The sequence below is a fragment of the Phascolarctos cinereus genome, unplaced genomic scaffold (assembly GCF_003287225.1).
Source record: "Phascolarctos cinereus isolate Bilbo 61053 unplaced genomic scaffold, phaCin_HiC Scaffold_1;HRSCAF=81, whole genome shotgun sequence".
NCBI classification, from domain to species: Eukaryota; Metazoa; Chordata; class Mammalia; order Diprotodontia; family Phascolarctidae; genus Phascolarctos; species Phascolarctos cinereus.
Genome location: NW_027555514.1, coordinates 49079948 through 49094572, shown reverse-complemented (window position 1 = coordinate 49094572; position 14625 = coordinate 49079948). Strand labels below are relative to the sequence as shown.

Sequence of the window (14625 nt, the reverse complement as noted above, 5' to 3'; positions counted from 1 at the left end):
AAAAGAGATTTCAGCCTCCAAATGTTGAAGGCCATTCTTATAGTAACATAGGCTTTCTTTCCAAGATTGCTGTTGTAAAAAGGATGTGTACTTTGCTAGACCTTATATTGGATACTGGAATGATAAGTATCTTACAGGGAAATTCTGTCTGTCTGTCTGTCTGTCTCTCTCTCCCTCTCTCTCTCTCTCCCTCCCTCCCTCCCTCTCTCCCCCCTTTCACTCTCTCCCTTTCTCTCTCTCTCTCTCTCTCTCTCTCTCTCTCTCTCTCTCTCTCTCTCTCTCTCTCTCTCTCTGTCTCTCTCTCTCAATAGACAGACAGGAGAGAGAGAGAGAATATGAATCTAAGAGGGGATGAAAGGGTGGAGGGAGAGTATTTCAGGTGTGGAAAATCAGTGAAATGGCATGTAGATGGAAAATGGAGTATAGTTTCACATGGCAATGACATCAAAGAAAAACATAAAAAGCACTCTTCCTCCCTAGGATTTAGCAGTTCCTTCTTTGATTAGGAAGCAATGCAAAGAAGAAAGTTTAGTACTTAAAATTTAGACTTCATGAATTTTTTTTCCTGACTTGGCATTTCGGTTGCTAATCAGGATTTCCAGTTTGTGTAGCATACAATGCAATGAACTTATTTTGTTCAGGAGTATTACTTCTCAAAGACATAGACTTGAACTCTTAATTAATCTTTCTACATTTTCTGTAGACAAACATATGGTATTCGTGTAGAAGTACTTCAGCATTTAGCTGTGGAGTCATGCAACATAACCATGATAATTAACATCCCCTTCCTCACAGATGGATTTGAGAGCATGTAATTTCAAAGATAAAAGTGACTTCGGTGGAGGTTTTACTTTACATGAATAGCTGTTAGTATTGTGAATGCTTTGAGACATGGCATTTTACTCACGCCTACTACTTTTCCTCAAAAGTAAAATAGTTTTTCAGTTTACCTAAAAATATGAAATAGAATGAATATTTGTAACGTGGTTTATCTGGATAATGTGCGCGTCTGTCATTTGGAAACTGTCACATGGAAAAGACATTCATCTTGTATATTTACATATAAATGATACATTTGAATAATATGATAATGTGACTACCAGACTAGCAAGTGAGGAATATATGCATTTACAACTTTCTCTCAAGAATGGAAGTAGATTCACACATCAATGAAAATATAATTTATTTCGTTTAATTGATGATTATAGTGTCAATAACACATTAAACTGATTTAGCATTGGAAATTCCCAATAACCTATTTTTTTGAAACAGATAATGCTTTTCCTTTATATACATTTCAAGCAAATCCAATCTTTTGTAGTACCTTTGGATACGGTGCCATAATGTTTCACAGAGAAGAGCTGGAAGATTTAAAAAAAATTCCTATGTGTATTCACTTCCAAATTTGATTATTAAATTAAAAGAAAATAAAGACCAGATCCTAAAATGCATAATTTTTTTGCAGTTGAACTTAAAAATGCTTCATCCTCCAAATATTTTTAAAAATTTTTGCTTTAAAACTAATGACCTAAGAGTTACCTTTTCTTATTCTGCCTAATTAACCCTGCTCCCTCATGCCCCTACTCCCAGTGTCTGAAATTTAACCAGTTTGAGGTTTATTTAGGTTAGTAAGTACCCTCTGGCATCTATGGGACTTACAGTTTAGATCTAGCTGTGATTTGGCACCAGGGGGGTAGCAAAAGTGGGAAGATGCCAAGTAAAATTTGCCAGCTGTGTGCCCAGGAAGGACCAAGGAAACACCTGTTTCCTTCAGCATTACGTTCTGTAAGTCTTCCTGCTCCCAGTTCCCAGAACTCAAATGTTGAATGTTGGTAGCACAGTTATAACAATGTTATGGATTAAATAGGCTTTTGTGGGCTAGCTTGGAAAACCAGTCCCTATTTTGTAACATTGCTTCTGTGGAAAAATTATTTCAAGTCCACTCACCACCTCCTCCCAACACAAAAACATACCTTGCAAATCACTAGAACATCACTTGCTTCTAGTTTGGATGCTACCAGCCTACTTAAATGGCATTTTAGAATTTGTTTTTAAAGAAAATACTTTTATGGGATATCCCATGATTCTTAGGCCAGTGTAAGATTTAATAAGCTTAAAGCTCCAGTAAAATTTTTGGGAACAACTTGTACAGATCTGCCAATAGGAGAAAGAGAGTTGGCTATCTTGCATTTGGGAAATTTCATAGCTTTTCTAATGTCCACTAGCTTAATCATGGACTAAAAAAGTATCTTTATTTTTAATTAATATTTAAATTTTCCCAATTATATGTGAAAAAAATTTTAAACATTCATTTAAAAATTTTGTGTTCCAAAGTGATTTGATATAGGTTACAGATGTGCAATCATGCACAACATATTTCCATATTAGTCATGTTGTGAAAGACACAAACCAAAAAAAAAATATGAAAAAAATAAAGTCAAAAATAGCATGTCTTGATCTGCATTCAGAAGCCATCAGTTCTTCTTCTGGATGTGGATAGCATTTTCCATCATGAGACCTGTGGAATTGTCTTGGATCACTGTATTGCTGAGAATAGCTAAGTCATTCACAGTCAATCATTGTACAATATTGCTTACTGTGGACAATGTTCTCCTGGTTCTGCTCGCTTCAGTTTGCATCAGTTCATGTGAGTCTTTCCAAGTTTTTCCGAAATAATCTGCTTGTCATTTCTTATAGCACAATAGTACTTCATCACAATCATATACCACAACTTGTTCAGCCATTCCCCAATTGATGGGCATCCTCTCAATTTCCAATTCTTTGCTACCACAAGAAGAGCTGCTATAAATATTTTTGTACAAATGGGTCTTTTGCTCCCTTTAAAAAATCTCTTTGGGATACAGACCTAGTAGTGGTATTGCTAGGTCAAAGGGTATGCACAGTTTTATAATCTTTTGGGCATAAAAATGTATCTTTAAAGAAAATACATTTAAATTCTTTGCATAATGATAAAATGGCATTTCCATGTAATTTTACCTGTCTGTGGTGCTAACTAAATCAGGAAAATCCTATATATTTTGGAAGCATTTCAGTTCAACAAACATTTATTAAATGGCTACCAGATTCTTGTAGATACAAAGACAAGAATGTGGCAGCCTTTGCCCTCACAGAGCTCATAACTTGCAGGAGATACATTATGTGCACAAGTGAGCACATGCAACAGCATCACAATTTGAAATATTTCTTTCTCAGATTGCTATTGAACCATTTCACCCTTTTTGTTAAAATTTAGAGTGAGGGGCAAGAGGAGAGAGAAGCACTTGATACTAGCCAAAAGGGCAAGGTTCTCAAGGACCTTTTCATTAACCTTACATTGTACCTATGGAATTTGAGCTACCTATCAGCTTATGTCACATACAGATGCAAAAGTATTGCTTTTCCTTATTTAGAACAGAAACTCTAGCTTGATGACTGCCGTATTCACACTAATAATTATCATAGGCTTTGTAAAAAAAATGTTCTGCAAACCAGAACAATTAAATAAGTGATGAACAGTTAGAAATCTGAAAGGCTTGGAAAATAGTGCTTTGTGGTCATGAGCAAAATGACGACTCAGCGCAGAAATTGAATACTGATAGAAATAGTTTAGATAGTTCTTAATTTCAATTCCAAGCCTCTAGAAATATAGTATAATTTTCTTTTTTATTTATTTAAACCATTTTTATTTTCTTTTGTTTTTCTGATACAGGAATTTTTAGGGATACCACTCATGCCCATAAAATTGAACCTTCCATTGTAGGAAAGATAAAAAGGTTAAACAAATCCAGCTGATACAGTGATCTCATCTCAGAGTATATGTAGCACTCTGTACCTCTATTCTCCCGCTGTTTTCTGCAAAAAAAAAAAAAAAAAGGAGCCAGTGGTACAACTTAAATTCACTTAGTACACCTCAGAGTAAATCCAAGTGCTTTATTGAGGCAATGGGGGAACAGAAGTGCCTGCAACATGTTAGCAAATACAACAATCTCTACACTCAGCTGTTTCATCTTAGATTGCCAGCTTCCTGAGGGCAGGAACTTGATCATGTTCTCTAGATCTTGTATTAAGGATTTACCATATACCTAACTCTTTGCTTAGCACTGGAGATACAGGTGCTTAATAAGTACTGTTTGAACTGAAAGGAATTTTAATAGACAGCTCCATCACAGACTTCTTTTACATTGGTCTAAAATGATGATCTACTTTCACCAAATACACACACACATCTATTTATAATCTTGAGTAGAAATAGAGAGAATACCTCAGATTGTTCTATCCTCAGCATACAGTGAGTCGGAGAACTCTTTACAGAATTTCATATCTACTTAATCTGAATATTATTCTTTCCTTCCTTCCTTCCTTCCTTCCTTCCTTCCTTCCTTCCTTCCTTCCTTCCTTCCTTCCTTCCTTCCTTCCTTCCTTCCTTCCTTCCTTCCTTCCTTCCTCCCTCCTTTTCTTCCTCCCTCTCTTCTTCCCTTCCTTCTTCCCTTTCTCCTTTTCTACCTTCCTTCCCTCCTCTCTCTTTCTCTATTTTATTCTTCCTGCCTTCCTTTCCTGCTTAATCTGAGCATTATTTAATCACTTATTTTTAATAAATGGCAAATATATGCATATTAGCCTTGATTCAGTAGGATAAATGTTTGGAAGTTTAAATATTTTCCATAAGAGGAAATGAGAACATTAGTAATGTAGGAGATATGATTGTGTAAAGATATGTTCTTGAGCTAAACCCTTACTATAATGACAAGAGAGCTCAGCAAGTTTGGTAGCACTTTTCATTAGGTTTTAATAATTAGGCACACCAGGATAAATTTATAATTCATATCATGATTTTCAGGGAAGGAATATTCAATTTGTTTCTTCCCTCAGCCATGCTGTTAATGGGAGAAATCTCCCAGGCTAACACATGGCATGATTTAAAACAACAACCAGTACTCCTTCCAATTACCAGAGATATATCTTTGTACATGAAGACTCTTGCAATATGCAGATCACCAAATGTGTTAATTGTGTTCCATAGTTGTGGATGAAGAACTGTGAGAAGTGCAGGAAGCTAAAATATGGGATCATAAATTTGGGATCATTTTTGCCATCATCTCAGTGTTTGAGTATGTAGGATTAGTGTGATTCTCTCCAGTTAATGGTATTGAATCTTTCCTTTTTTTCAAGGTCCAACTAAGGTTACACATTTCCTGATTTCCCCTAACTGAATGTGATCCCTCTCTTTTCAGTCTTTTCCTGACACTTCGGAATTCTTCTAAAGGATGAGTACATTCTTTCTTCTAATATAAGAATTTGTATGCATCTATCTGTCATCTCTCTCCCTCTTTTAACATTAGATCAGAAGTTCCTTGGGGACAGGGATGGTATCTTATTGCTTCTTGGTATTCCTAGATTCTGGGATAGTGCACATATCCTCCATGCCTCAAAGATTCTTGATTAAATTGGCACTGATGCCAATTGTAATTCCTCTATGTCTTCAAAGACAGCTTCCTGAATTACTGTGGTCAAGAAAATTTCATTACCTGGTAGCTCTTTGTGGGATTTATTTGGATGGCCCTTTCTGAATTTTGTTTGATTGGACCTTTGATAGTAGGTAATAATGATAAAGCATTTATTTAGTGCTGTGTGGTTTATCAAGTGTTTTACAAATATCTTGTTTTGTCCTAACAGCTGTAGGAAATAGGTGCTATCATTATTCTCATTTTTACAAATGAGGAAACTGAGATAGGAAGAGGTTGAATGCCTTGCTTAGTGTCACACAGCTAGTAGGTGTCTGAAGCTAGATTTGAACCCAGGTCTTCCTGGTGCTAGGTCCAATGGTCTATCTGTTATGCCACTGAGAATACCTCCTGACCTGAGGTCGGTTGCCCATCCCTGAGGGTTTTTCATCTTGGTAGAACCTTCCAGAACTTATTCCAGAGCCCACCACTCTGGGGAGGCTAAGTGGCACAGTCTGAGGTCAGGAAGATCTGAGTTCAAATCTGGCCTCAGACACCAACTAGCTGTGTGACCCTGGGCAAGTCACTTAACTCTGTTTGCATCAGTTTCCTCCTCTGTAAAATGGGGATAAATATAACACCTATCTCCTAGGGTTGTTATGAGAATGAAATGAGCTAATTATTTTTCAAGTGCTTAGCATAGGGTCTGGCACATAGTAAGGCTATATGAATGTTAGTTGCTGCTGTCGTTGTTAGGAATCCCCTCTGTACCAAGATGAGACATTAGACTTACATGTTAGTAGAGGTATAGGGCATAATTAGTGCTTAATAAATGTATGGATTGAATTAACTTTCTAAATCATTTAAGACCTCTTTACTTCGGCACACTTCTCTGCCATATTCACTTCCTCAGACCTCACAGCTCTCTTTCACCTTCACCATTCCAAGTAGAGTGCATTGTCCCAGATACAACTCATGGTTTGCCTGGGCACCCATACAGCATCTCAGATGCTTTTGGTGCTTTCAAATGAGACAAGGATAAGGGAGTAGGGAGGAAGGTGAATTGGGAATGACTTGCTACTCATAGAAATTCTTGTTGGCCAGCCTTATAAATCATAGATGACACGTTTATTAAAAGTCTACTGTGCTTCAGGAATGCTGAGGAATGCAGGATGAGTAGAATAATAATAATGGACAACATTTCAATGGCATTTTAAGGTTTGCAAAATGCTTTACATATATTATCTCATTTGATCCTCACAACCAACCTTGTGAAGTAGCTGCTCTTACTATCCTCTGTTTTTTCTTGATGAGGTAACTGAGCTTGAGAGAGGTTAATGCTTTGCCCAGGGCCAGAGCTAGTAGGATTTGAACTCAGTTCTTCCTAACTTTTGAGGTCAATCTTCTATCCCCTCCACCACCTACCTGCCTCCTTTCTTGGTGAAAAACCCACACAAAACTGGGTGAAAATTCCCCTGCCATCTCCTTAGAGACAAGGTAATGGGTATTCCTGAAGGCATTCAGAGAGACTATTGTTGTATTCCACTCACTCAAAGAGAAGCTCACATATCAGGAGAGGTTTCAAGTTTTCAGATGAAGACGATCTATATATCTTCTGTGTAGTAAGAACTAGGCATGCTGCTCAGGAGACATGGTGAAGTATTTACAGAAGACAAGGACAAAGGAGAATTACTCAGCTTTGCTTCTTTCTTTTCCATTCTGCATAAAGAAATCAAAAGATATATGTAAACACAATCAGAAAGTATATCAGTATGTAAAGTTACCATCCTCATCAATTTCTAGGACCCAACAAATCAGATTCCTCAACACTGAAAGCACTGGCAGATAAAATGGCAGAGTCACATCTTGTAGTTACTAGGATCACTGAGGACAGGATTGGTACCAAAAGACTAGAGGGATGCTATTGTGATTTCAAAAAAAAAAATTGATGAAGCGAGGTCCTTGAGACCTCCTGCAAGCTCAACATGAATCTCCAGCAGAAATTGAGTATCAGTTGTGTAGCTTGGAAGCATTTAATGTGTATAAGAAAATTTGTTGTCCCAATGACCCCAGTTGCTGGGAACAAACATTGCTGAACTAATCTTTCTTTTTTTTTTTCCCTAGAGTTAACTAGATTGAGAAAACAAATATTATATTCATATGTACTATATGTAGTGCTTTGTGAATCACTTTTCATCACAATGGATCTGTGAAGTGGGTGGTATGTGTATCACCCCTACTTTATAAATAAAGATGGGAAGACTCAATGGAGTTTAAGGTCCCGGTTTGTAAGTTGTAGATATGGAATTCAAACTCAGATCTCTTGATTCAAATTCCATTGCTTCTCTACTGGGATATTCTGCCTATTGGTATATTTTTTTATTTTAGATTGTTATTTATTAGTGTGGAAAATATCGAGATGGGGAGAAATTTTGAAACTCAGAATCTCATGGAAGTGAATATTGAAAACTAAAAATAAAAACATTTAAAATAAAAAGAAAAATGTCTTTTGTTCATCTTAGGACATGCTTTTGAACAAAGAGATAAGTATATGTATCTAGGACAGACATTGCAGACAACAGTGAATTGGGCCCGGAAGTGATGGCCAGACTTTGTGGTGTTAGACTTTGTGTGAGTTAGCCAAGTGGTATAGTACACAGAGTGCTCAGGACAACCTAAGTTCATATTCAGCCTCAGACAATCACTAGCTTTGTGACCCTGCCCAAGTCACTTAAACTCTCAGTTTCCTCATGTGTAAAATGAGGATAATAATAGTACCTACCTCCCAGGGTTGTTGTAAGGATCAAATAAAATAATATTTGTAAAACTCTTAGCACATTGCCTGACACACAATAGATACTCTGTATGTGTTAGCTGCTGCTGCTGCTAGACTTGGCAGGAATTGGTAACTGATTGGAGAATCAAGAATGATTCTAAGGTCCTGAACCTGGATGATTGGAGTAATTTTGGTGTCTCAATAGGAACAGGTATGTTTGGAGGAGGGGATAGGTTTAGTGTAGGCATTCTTAACCTTTTTTTTTCCTGTCATGGACTCCTTTGAAAGTCAGGTGGTACTGCTGAACCATTTCTCAAATTACTATTTTTAAATGCATAAAATAAAATTATAGTTTTATAAAGGAAACTAATTTTATTGAAATACAGTTATCAACATAAAAAAGATAAGCAAGTTCATGGATCTGAGGTTAGGAATACCTCATTTAGGGAGACAATATGTTCTTTTTTGGGCAAGTTGAGTTTGAGGTTACTCAGGCATCATGAGATGTCCATCAGGCATTTGGTGTCATAGTGCTGGTGTTCAACAGAGACTGAATCATTCCATATCAGAGTTTTAGTTATTCACTTAAAATAACTAAAAATATAGAGTTGATTTCTGTTCGTTTAAAGACAGCCTGAGAGAGGCTGAACCATGAAAGAAATTTAAAAAATAGAATAAATTATAAGGTCCCTTTCAATCCATGTTGTATGTTGAGCTATCCTTTTGCCTTAATTGGCAGAAGAAATGTCAATTCTCTTTTCCTAATAGGTTTTCAGTTCAGTTTAACAAGCATTTATTAAGTGCCTCCTTTGTGGAAGGCATTGTTTTCCATAATTCATGAAGAATTGTGGTTGACATTAGTTATTTCAATAGCTTTTTATTACTGTCCTGTTGGGTGTCCACATTTCATTTCTACTTCGTAGTTATCAGAACTTCCTAGCCACCTTCCATATTCTCTTGGCTTTATTCCATCTATCCTGAGTACATATCCATACATACATATGTACACACACACACACACACACACACACACACACACACACACACACATATATACATAAAATCCTTGCCATAAATATTTTTTTCTCATCAGTGACTGAAATATGTCAAATCTTCTAGCATATACTGTGGTGGGCACAGTGATTATCCACAGAAACACAGTTGAGTTTAGAGTACACTTTGTAACACACGTAATTGTTTTCTTGAGTATAATTCCATATCTTTTGCAGCTTTAAAACTTTTTTTGTTTTTAACATAATTTGAAAACATACCATTTAGAGCCTAGATTCCCTTATTGGGGGAAGCAGTGACTTAAAATACCTCATCTGAAGAGGAATTAAACATAGCCTTTTAAAAAATGTTATTTCGAACGAGTAGAGAATTATCGGTAAATAGTTAAAGTTGGAAATTTCCTACAGGGAAAAAGCCATATTATTTTAGATCTCTTTCTTATAAAGGTCATGTCCATGTCATGGATAGAGTCTTTGCCTTCTGATTGGACTGGATCAATTCATTTGGTTTTGGTTTGTTTGTTTTGTTTTGTCTTCTCTGTTGCATTACATGTTCTCCTTTCTTGGAAGTCTTCAAGAAGAGGCTAGCTGACTGTTTGCTGGGTATATGATTTTGAGATTTCTTTTGTCTATAGGTTGGACTAGTTGACCACCAAGATCTCTTCAAATTTACAAATTTTATGATTCTTGTTTGACAGTACAAGTAATTTTAAAATGATTTGGGGAGAATTCCAGCAAAATAATTATCTGCCATCTGGTAAAGTTGAAGATTAGTACAAAAATAAAATCTTTAATTCCAGTCACCTGAAATGATCCCATCTTCAAATAGGGGAAAAATTAGAAATCCAGCTCTATGTGACAAAATATCCAATTCTGTGATAATTATTGTAGGTGATAATTAGTAGTTTCATTTTTTTGCCTGCTTTAGTCTGTCCATGAAGACCTATAATAACTCATTGTTCCTTACACTTCCAGCTCCTTTTTATTTTGAATAATCTCAAAGGAACGTTATGTCTGTGTTCTCTGAGTAAAGAATGGCCAAATTCAAATGGCCATTCAAAATGCACAAAATGCTTCTTATAACGGATCCAAGACTTGTGTCTCCCCTTCAGTGATGCAGATCAAAACTCCCCTGTGCCTACCCTTTCTGGGTGATTCTTTATCACCTTTTATAAATCCTGCATGGGGGCAGGGGACAAAAGGATGTTTCATCCAATATTTATGCGTCATCATATTTTTCAGTTGTGTGGCTAACAGTGCATTGTAATGCTGCTGAGCAGTCATCCCTTTTTCTCCCTTCTTGACTGTTCTATTATTTTCCAGTTAACTTCTATGTTGCTTCTCCTGTGCAATCCCTGATAGGTCATATATTGCAGCCTGTTCACATTCACCATGAACCTTTCTATCCTTTGATAACTCTTAATTTTAATTTTTTGAAGACTATAATATTCTGCTACTCACACCATACAGCCTTTTTATGTTGCATATCTGAGAACAACTGTGAAAAAATCATCCACTTACATACTATTTTCATATTAGTGGTTGTGAATTAAGTACATAAGCCTTTGATATTTACCTATGACCTAGACTTATGAAAATATTATAAACCAGTAGAACTGGTTGGAAATGGATCATCTCTTTTAGGTTATTTGTCTACTTGGAAAGTTTTAGGCCTGCAAAAAAATGTCTAAGGAATGAAGTTTTTGGGCAGATTTCCTGCCTAGAAGGAGAAATTTTAGGATTGGTCACTGCTAGCTTAAAGTTTTGTTGGCCCTGTTTTGGTGTTTTGATTATGAGGTGGTATGGTTATCATTATGTAAATATTTTGATACATGTGCCTAGTGGAATTTTAAAACAAAAGTATGCATGTTGATTCTTAAAAATAAAATGGCTCCTTTACAATGGTGGTGAGATTTAAATTTAAACCTAAATATGAAAGTCAATCCTACTGCTGAGTATAAGGCAAATTGCTTTCTTTCAAGGTTCCTTTAGCCTTTAGAACACTGATTTTTATTTAGAGAAATGAAGCATGCATATTAATTAGCATAGTATAAGTCATATGTACTCCTCTCATGAGATAGGCCATAGTGAATCCAATAAAATAATTTTGAAGACATTATTCCAATTTCCAAAGTTCACAGTATGTACAAGTTCTACATTTATCCTTATTTGAGCTCTGGTTATTTCCATCCCATGGTTTCTCCAGGAATTTGGTAATAAACTTTCTTCCAGCTTTTGTCAAATCCAGTAGGAAGAAAGATAAAGATTTTGAAGAGGAAGACTTGAATAACAAAACAAATGTCTTTTAAAAAGAATTCTCTATTTTGTCTGCTACCTTAAGTATTGTAATTTGAATAAGAAAATTAAAACCAAAGGAGGGTTGGATCTTAAATATTATAACTAATTCTAACTAGAAACTTCATCCTAAATGCCAACAGTCCTCCTGATAGTTGGGTTGGAAGGGAAAGGAAGTCAAGGGTGATGATGTGTGAAGTAGGAGCATGAAAGAGGAAATGAAGAGTTGGGGAAATATTGATGAAGTGTGGCTTAGACTCCTAATATATGAGCAATAAATAAGGACCAGTCTCATTTTAAAGTTGAGGAAAATGAGGCCCAGAAAATGGAAATATTTACTGAAGATCACAACTACAGGTTGTCAATGACAGAGCCAGAACTAGAAAAAGAATAATAATTTTTAATATTAATAGCAGATCATAATAGATGTTTATTAATATGTAATATAATAATGATTTGGTTAATATTAATTGAAGTTTAAGTAATTGCTATATAGTTTATATAATTAGTTATATAGTTTATATATTATGTGAGTGATATATTATTATATGAGTTATATGGTATAGTTATATAGTATAATATATATTAGTTATATAGTATTAGTATATATATTATATAGTATAGTATATAGCATTATATAGTATAGTATACATAACTATATGTAGTTACATAGTTTATATAATTTAGGGTTTTAAAGCACTTGATATACATTAACTCATTTGACCATCAGAAAAACCTTTTACATTTGAGGAAACTGAGACCCAGAGAAGTTAAATGACTTGTAGTATAGATCATGAAAGAGTTGGAACCCAAGTCTGAATTCATGTGTATTCACATAGCTCTCTCTCTGTGTATATATGTATGTATGCATGTTCTACACACATATATGTGTATATGTATGTATGTATCAGTCACATATGCAGAATAAGTGTAAAAAGGGCTGTTTTGAGAATCTGGAAAACAAGGATTTGAAGCCTGCATCTGATGCAGGCTGGCTTATGGCCCTAGGAAAATCGCTTTACTTTTCAGTGTCCCAGACAAGTTAAAGATATTCTGAGCTGCAGAGTAGGTTCTAATCTGATGGAGTTTGATAGGAGTTTCTTCACCAGGAGTTCTATATACCAAAGAAATCACAGGTCCCTTCCCAAAGTCCTTAAAAAACATGAACATACATATGTAGTATGTCCTTTAATTATTATTTTTTTACTATGATGAAACTTTGGAAAGGATCTAAGTTGAACTGTTTCATTAGGGAATGTCCTGCAAGTCTTAGACTTTTGGGATAACCTGTATTTTAACTTTTATTTTTAAAATTTTATTCTTAAGTTTTCATGCATCAGAAAACAAACGCCCCACTCTGCTTGCTATGCCAATCCACTTGTTCACTCATTCAGAGCTTTACTGTGAAAATTCAAGGGACAAAAACTGGAGAAGGAATTTTTTGTCTGGAATGCAGTACTGCTGATTGGTCATTGGTGTGGTGGTGGTAGTGGGGGTGGTGGTGATGGGGAGAACGAAAGAAAGGGGGATGCATGAAGTATGCAAAAGCTGAGAAATGCCATGGCCTGTGCTGCTTTGGGGAGTCTGAAGAATAGAATCTCATGGGTTCTTATTTAAGACAATATTTTATGCCATAAAGATCTTTTTGTAAATGTTGTTTTAACATTTTCTTTGCAAGGACCAGTACTCTTTCATGCTAAGGATTTTTAGGGCATGGACTTTTGATACAGTCACTATATGCCCTAGATTTTCCCAGAACAATTCTAGTTTCAAGGAAAGAAAGTATGTTTTCAAAAAGACTTTGCAAACAGAACATCCCTTGGCCAAACCATTTGCCCCAATTTTTAGGTTTAGAAATTATGATCATTTTAGATTTTGGGTTGAGGAATTAAGGTTTTCTCTTTGAATCATCCTGCTAGGGAAATTGGAGCTATTTCCAGAGTGCAGAAGAGTTCAGTAGCTTTGAATGCTGAGTGAGGTGGTGAAATCATTTTATTGCTATTTGACCCTCCTACCTGTGGTCAAGACTGTGACAAGATCTTCTCTGCCCTGCTTCCAGCTCTGTCTAAATAGCATGACAATTCGGTCTTCCATGAAATTGTAGCATGGCTTTAAAGATGACTGGAACATAATGGCTGTGGCTTCTGAGGCAGATATTGCTAAGTAAACAAATAGAAAAAGAAATATCTCAGTACATCTGAGGTGTATGTGTTCTTTGTCTATTCCTGGGATCCACGAACTTGAAAAAATATTGTGATAACTATTTCAAAATTATTAGCTTTCTTTATAATCCTATGAATTTTATTTATGCATTTAAAACATTATTCTGAGAAATGGTCCATGGATTTCATCACACTGCCAAAGGGGTCCCTGACACAAGAGAGGTAAAGATTGCCTAGTCTGTACCACAACACCGATAATTTAGTGCTAGAGTTTTAGTTTTCTGGGATTGTTGGCCTTTCTACCCCCTGTCCTCCTTATAAATAGCATATGAGAAGCAGCATGATATAGCGGATATAGTGTTATAGTCTTCTAGTTAATTAAATCTGATTTCAAATCCTGCCTCTCCAGCAAACTAACAGTGTGACCACAAGAAATCACTTGTCCTCTTAGCTCCCCTGGCCAGCTCTTTAATATTGTAAGTTATAGAAAAGTTGCCAATTTACATCCAGGGATGGAGTTTCCATAATGGGAGTTCCCTGCCTGAATAAGATCATAGTCATGATCCAAAAGAAAACAAATCATCTTGCAAAAATAATAATAATAAAACTACAAAATTTGTGGATGTATTGACTAAGATAATGATGGTATTTGTGAACATTTTGTAAATTTTAAAATTCCATTCATATGCAAGATAAATCAATTTAGATCCAACCTAGGTTGAGTTCTGGCCCCTCTAACCCCCACTCCCATTTCCCAGTGCCATTATAATAACTCTGAAAATCTGATGCTTTCAGAGAGACATCTAGTCTCTAGCATGCGTGTTAGCCCTGTCCATAGCAATCCAGTGTTAATCAAAGGATGACTTCTTTCATTTCTTTTGAACCTGTCAGAAATGTCCTCAATTAATCTACAGAGGTCCTCTTTCTCTTCTTTTCTTCTC

General features: G+C 35.7%; 1 protein-coding gene across 1 annotated transcript in view; it reads left to right on the top strand.

The window, feature by feature from the left end:
• CDK14 (cyclin dependent kinase 14) overlaps positions 1 to 14625 on the top strand; it is a 654255-nt gene that overhangs the window by 289118 nt on the left and 350512 nt on the right.